The sequence below is a fragment of the Piliocolobus tephrosceles genome, chromosome 20 (assembly GCF_002776525.5).
Source record: "Piliocolobus tephrosceles isolate RC106 chromosome 20, ASM277652v3, whole genome shotgun sequence".
Taxonomy (NCBI): Eukaryota; Metazoa; Chordata; class Mammalia; order Primates; family Cercopithecidae; genus Piliocolobus; species Piliocolobus tephrosceles.
Genome location: NC_045453.1, coordinates 14,342,643 through 14,348,642, shown reverse-complemented (window position 1 = coordinate 14,348,642; position 6,000 = coordinate 14,342,643). Strand labels below are relative to the sequence as shown.

General features: G+C 40.1%; 1 protein-coding gene across 1 annotated transcript in view; it reads left to right on the top strand.

Moving 5' to 3' along the window:
- The window catches only part of CHD6 (chromodomain helicase DNA binding protein 6), a 211,496-nt gene that overhangs the window by 91,455 nt on the left and 114,041 nt on the right, over positions 1-6,000 (top strand). The gene's annotated exons all lie outside the window — the stretch shown is intronic.

Below are 6,000 nucleotides of genomic sequence, written 5' to 3'. Positions count from 1 at the left end.
CCCGTCTCGGCCTCCCAAAGTGCTGGGATTACAGGCTTGAGCTACCGCGCCCGGCCGAGATGGGGTTTCAGTATGTTGCCAGTCTGGTCTTGAACTCCTGGCCTCAAGCCATCCTCCCACCCCAGCCTACCAAAGTGCTGATATTTCAGGCATGAGCCACTGCACCCAGCCTCAAAATGATTTTCTAACTGTACCACTTCCTTTACAGTTACCATTTGTGTTTTGTAGTGAACAAGAGCTCCCCTTTATCCCTTATTCAGTATTTATGTATGTCTCATTGGTATAGATTCCTATTGTTTTCAATGACTTATAATTCTTTACTGTCCTCAATTACTTTGGTGTTCAGATGGTCTCAGTTTTGGGCAACAAAAGCTCTTCAAGCTGACTTATTTCTCATTTTGACTTGCCATATTTGTTTTTCTAAACACTCTCTTACTTTCTGTCATAGCAGGATGTTTCGGGCTCATCCTCTGTCTTCCCTGCTGTAGCCTTGGAATCAGCCATTTCTGTGAGGAGCTTCAGTATTAAACACCAAGATCTGAGTGTTAAGTGTACACATTGCTGATGGGGCATCTTTGCTCTTAGGCCCTTTCTGTTGTCAAAACTAGGGGGAAAATACATACAAACATGCACATATGAATATATGTACACATGTATATACATACATACTTATATCTACACACATACATGTATATATACATACACACATGCACATATACATGCTTGTGTTCATACATGTTATAGAACTCGTGAGTTCAACTGATGGTGCCTGCAGTTGAGATTCATCTCACAGTATCTCCCTTGCCTTACAGCATTTCCTATTTGCCAGTTCCCAACATCAACACATTTACTCGTTTGCTTAGTCCTGTACCACATCTGAAATAGTTTCAGAGTCACTTCACCATGATAGTTTTTTTCTTAACTACCAAGAAAAAAAAAGTTCAGAATTGGTTTGCTCTTCTTTCCCCTTCCAACCCAGAAGTTGAGAGTATGTAGTCAAATGCTGTGTTCGTCAGTTAATGGAAGCGGTTTTATTCTTTATGAGGTGCAGTTGTATTACTTGTTTTAAACATACATGGATTCACTTGGTTCAGCTTGTTTTCATCTTTAGTTTTTTGTGTTTTAATATGTAGAACTTTAACAGATTTCCTAAAGTCAGATCTGTGTACAAAGGTATACTCAGAGAAGTGTCACTCCCTCCTGTATCCCTGCTACCCTGTTCTCTCCCCTACCCCTTGTCGATAGATAGGCATTGTGGGTTTTTTTGTTTATCCTTCCTGTGTTTCTTTTTGTATTAATAGATAGATGTGTGCACAGGTTTTTTAAATTTCCCTTTATTCTTACACAAAAGGTAGCATGTTATACTCTTTTAACACTGCTTTTTTCACTTGATATATCTTTAGAAATCATTCCCTATCAGTTTGTAGAATTACTTCTTGTTTTTATAGCTGTCTAGTATTACATTGTATATGTCCTAATTTATTCAGTCATTTATGTTTAGATAGGTAGTTTTCATTATTTTTTAATTACCAAAAAATGTTGTAATAAATAACCTCTTGAATATGTATTTTTATATCATGTGATATATCTTTAGATTACATTCCAATAAGTAGATTGCTGAGTCAAAGATTATTTGCATATGTAGTTTTGTTAGATCCTATTTATCCTCTTTTTTTTTTTTGAGACAAGGTCTCACTCTGACACCCAGGCTGGAGTGCAGTGGCATGATGTCTGTTCACTGCAACCTCTGCCTTCCAGACTCAAGCGATTCCCCTACCTCAACCTCCCAAGTAGCTGGGACCACAGGCCAATGCCACCATGCCCGGCTAATTTTTGTATTTTTTTGTAGAGACAGGGTTTCACCATATTACCCAGGCTGGTCTCGAACTCCTGAGCTCAAGCGATCTGCCTGCCTGGGCCTCCCAAAGTGCTGGGATTACAGTCATGAGCCACCACACCTGGCCTATCCATTATTTTTGAAGAACCTGGAACTTCAAGGAGCAAACAAACATTCATGGGCCAAATCATCTATAGGTATAGCAGTTTAGAGATTAAAATGTCCTCAACTGATAAAACTCTCAAGCGTTAAGGTTTTTAAAACTTTTTCCAAAGAGCAGAAAGATACACCTTATCTAGTCTTCCTAGAGGATGAATTCAGATGATATTTTTCTTAATATCGTGTTTGAAAATCCCATTTGTAAGCTTACAAGGAATCTTTTCTTCCTGATACTTGCCTTTATCAGAAGAGCTCTAGGAAGAATTTTTGGAACTTAAAATGGCTTCTCTTGCCAAAGGTAACCTCCAAAAAATCACTTTGAAGCTTTCCCGAGTAGAGTATCTTCTCATTTACCTGCAAATAAGGGAGCAGGTTTCAGCCAGTATTTTCCTATTTTACTGACAAACATTTGAGAAAGTATTCCCAGGCTACCTGAACCCCAGCTTATGGCTGGGAAAATCTAGTAGCGCCTCAGGCTTGACTTGGAAAGTGCCTCACCATGACTCCTCCCTCCTTTCAACATTTAATGTGTTGCTCAAAATGCACACAAGTCTCCTAGTAAAAGTATCATATTTTGAGGAAGTTCTATTCGTTAGTTATGATTTGGACTTGGTTTAACTTCGAGTATGATGTTCCACAGTGAAGCACGATTCTAGCATGTGGGCACGTGTGCATGCACACACACGTAATAAATATTTAGAATGAAGATTAAACATATACAGACAAAGTGTTCTAATATAATGAAGTTACATTTAGTAAGTAGATGAAATTGATTTCAAATGCTGGGAAGAAAGATTTAAGATTTTACAGAAGATTCAGAAGCCACTGAGCATGTGACAATTAGGGTGACTTTTGGCATATTGTAAGCTTTCTTTAAATTTGTGTCAGAGAATTAAACCTTTTTCTAAGAGAGCTATAAAAAACTATCAACATCTATGGATTTGTGAATTTTCTATATTTGGGTCATTGGAATGTTGCTGATTTTTTAAACCATTATTTTGAGATTCAAATAACATTAAAGGATATTTGAAGTTTTAACATATACTAAAAGGGAGACTGGGATTTTAGAAAAAAAGAGGCAAAATTCATGATTTGGTGTGAAAAAGTAACACCCTGTGACTCAGCTGACCTGAGCATAAGCCTCTGCCCTGCTGCTGACTTTGGGACATTTGCTGCTTTTAAATCTCAGTTTTCCTCATCTGGAATATGGGGATTATTTGTCCTGGCTCCCTCATAGGATTGGGATGAGACATGGAATTCACAAGTATTTTGTAGAATGTAATTTACTATGCAGTTTTCTTAATGAGGAGCCACATAATTACTTCACGAGATAAAGACTCGTGAAAATTTAGCATCTTTTAAAACTGTTTTACCTGAGTCTCCTCTTCTGAACTGGTAAGAAATGGAAGAACTTTTGCTTTTTCCCCTGCTTAAGGGTACAAGTCCCTTGTTAAAAATCTGTAATCCTCGAGAATGGCACGACCCCTTGAGTTTCAGTTCGTTAGGTTGGATCAAAATAGTTTTTTCGTTTGTTTGTTTGTTTGTTTAACTTTTAAATTCAAGGGTACAAGTGCAGTTTGTTACATAAGTAAACTTGTGTCATGGTGGTTGGTTGTATAGATTATTTCATCCCCCAGGTATGAAGCCTAGTATCCATTAGTTATTTTTCCTAATCCTCTGCCTCCTCCCATCCTCCACCCTCCAAAAGGCCCTGGTGTGTGTCATTCCCCTCTGTGTGTCCATGTGTTCTCATCATTTAGCTCCTACTTGTAAGTGAGAACATGCAGTATTTGTTTTTCTGTTCCTGTGTTTGTTTGCAAATAGCTTTCATCGTGAACTTTCCTGGTAGGTAGGCAAGCCAATCTCCAGCCTGGGGAATAAAAGCTGGGCAGAGTTTGTGCTGACCTGATTGGGGGCATGTGAAGGGTGAAGGGTATTCAAGAGGGAAGCAGACAGATATAGCTGTCAGCACTGGCTGGTTTGTGTCCTTGATCACCCCTCTGAACAAGGTCATCCAGTTTCCTTCTCTTCCCCATGCTTTCTACTAAATCTCCTGATGGGAAGTACCAGTGTTGGCTCTTTCCTTATCACCCACATTCTGTCACTTGCCAAGACTTCCTGGTTCTACTCCTGCTGGGCCTTTCAAAGCATTTCCACCCTTGAACGGCTTCATTCCCTCTTTCCTGGACCTGCTTTCATGGCCCTTTTCACGCAGAATGAAGTCTAAACTTTCTGGCCTGGTGCACCCTTGATTTTTCCTTTGAGCTCCATCACATGGTGCTTCTGTTCACTTGCCCTGTTATCCAGACACACAACCAACTATCTTTTACTAAATGTATCCAAAACACTGTTCTATTCCCCCAAGAATGCTATGATAATCACAGATGAGCACAGATTCCACTTGGGCTCAAATCTTGTCTCTGCCATTTACTAACCCTGTTGCCCTGGAAATCTAACTTAACCTCACCATGCCTCAGATTCCTCATGATAAAAATGAGAATAAGAATACCATCTGCTGGCCGGGCGCGGTGGCTCACACCTGTAATCCCAGCACTTCGGGAGGCTGAGATGGGTGGATCACAAGGTCAGGAGATCGAGATCATCCTGACTTACACGGTGAAACCCCGTCTCTACTAAAAATACAAAAATTAGCTGGGCGCGGTGGCGGGTGTCTGTAGTCCCAGCTACACGGGAGGCTGAGTCAGGAGAATGGCGTGAACCCGGGAGGCGGAGCTTGCAGTGAGTGGAGATCGCGCCACTGCACTCTAGCCTGGGCGACAGAGCGAGACTCCGTCTCAAAAAATTAAAAAAAATAATAATAATACCCCCCAAAAAGAGCCAGGCGTGGTGACGGATGCCTGTAATCCCAGCTACTGGTGAAGCTGAGACAAGAGAATTAAACTTGGGAGGTAGAGGTTGCAGTGAGCAGAGATCGCACCACTGAACCCCATCCTGGGTGACAGCGCGAGACTCCATCTTTAAAAAAAAAAAAGAATACCATCTTCCTTACCGGGCTGTTGTGAAGAGCAAAGGCAATGTAAACAAATGTTCCTGCATATAGTAATTATTATATAAAGTATTAGCTGCAATCATTAGTTATTGTTATTCCCACTACTATCAGAATTGTTTTTATATGTACATATATGTATATCTCTGCTCAAATGTATGTTCTCAAATCTCTCCAACCACAGTTAATCATAGCCATTCATTAATGCATCCATCTATCCGTTGCTTAAAAAACAATTTTAAAACTTGCTTAAATATTAATTGAATACTTACTGTGTATAAGGCATAAGACCACTCACTCTGAGGAATACAAAGCATAGTCAAGCACATACTGCCCTCTGGGAACTTCAAGTCTGGTAAGAGAGATCAGAGAAGTATAAAATACTCATCTATCCAGCAAATGTTTATTGAGCAACTGTAGAGGATCCGGGCACTGTATGTAGTTATGTGAATTCTGAGCCTGATATTGTAGTTAACAACTAATTCTGGTGAAAGATCATTTAAGCAAAGTATAGTTGAAGTGCTTTGGGAGTGTGGGAAAGAGATTTTACCACATAGGAAGGCCAGGGAAGGCTTTTTGGAGAAAATGTTGCCATCTTAGCAGGGCCTTGCAGGGTGGATGGACTTGGCCCATCTCTGCCTCTCTGAGGAAGCATTCTGGTACTGCCTTGGGCTGTGGTTGTAGGTGAACTGTAGGATTTTCGTAATTATAAGCTCATCAAGGGCAGAGGCAGTGTTCTCTTCATTTTTGAGTGCCTAGTGTTCACTCCAGGTCCAGCATGTACTCAGTAGAGGATGGTGACAGATTAGGGAGATTTCTCTTCCTAAGAAACTTAAAGGGAGATTGTAATTTGAAGATTCTTGGTATCTGTGAAGCAGTTGGACTTCCTAGAGAAGACATTTGTGTAAACTGAAAGTGAAGTTTTTGGAGATGTTCATATTATTTCTTACATATTAATTGTAGCTATAATAGTCACGATGGGGTGTAATAAAGTGAA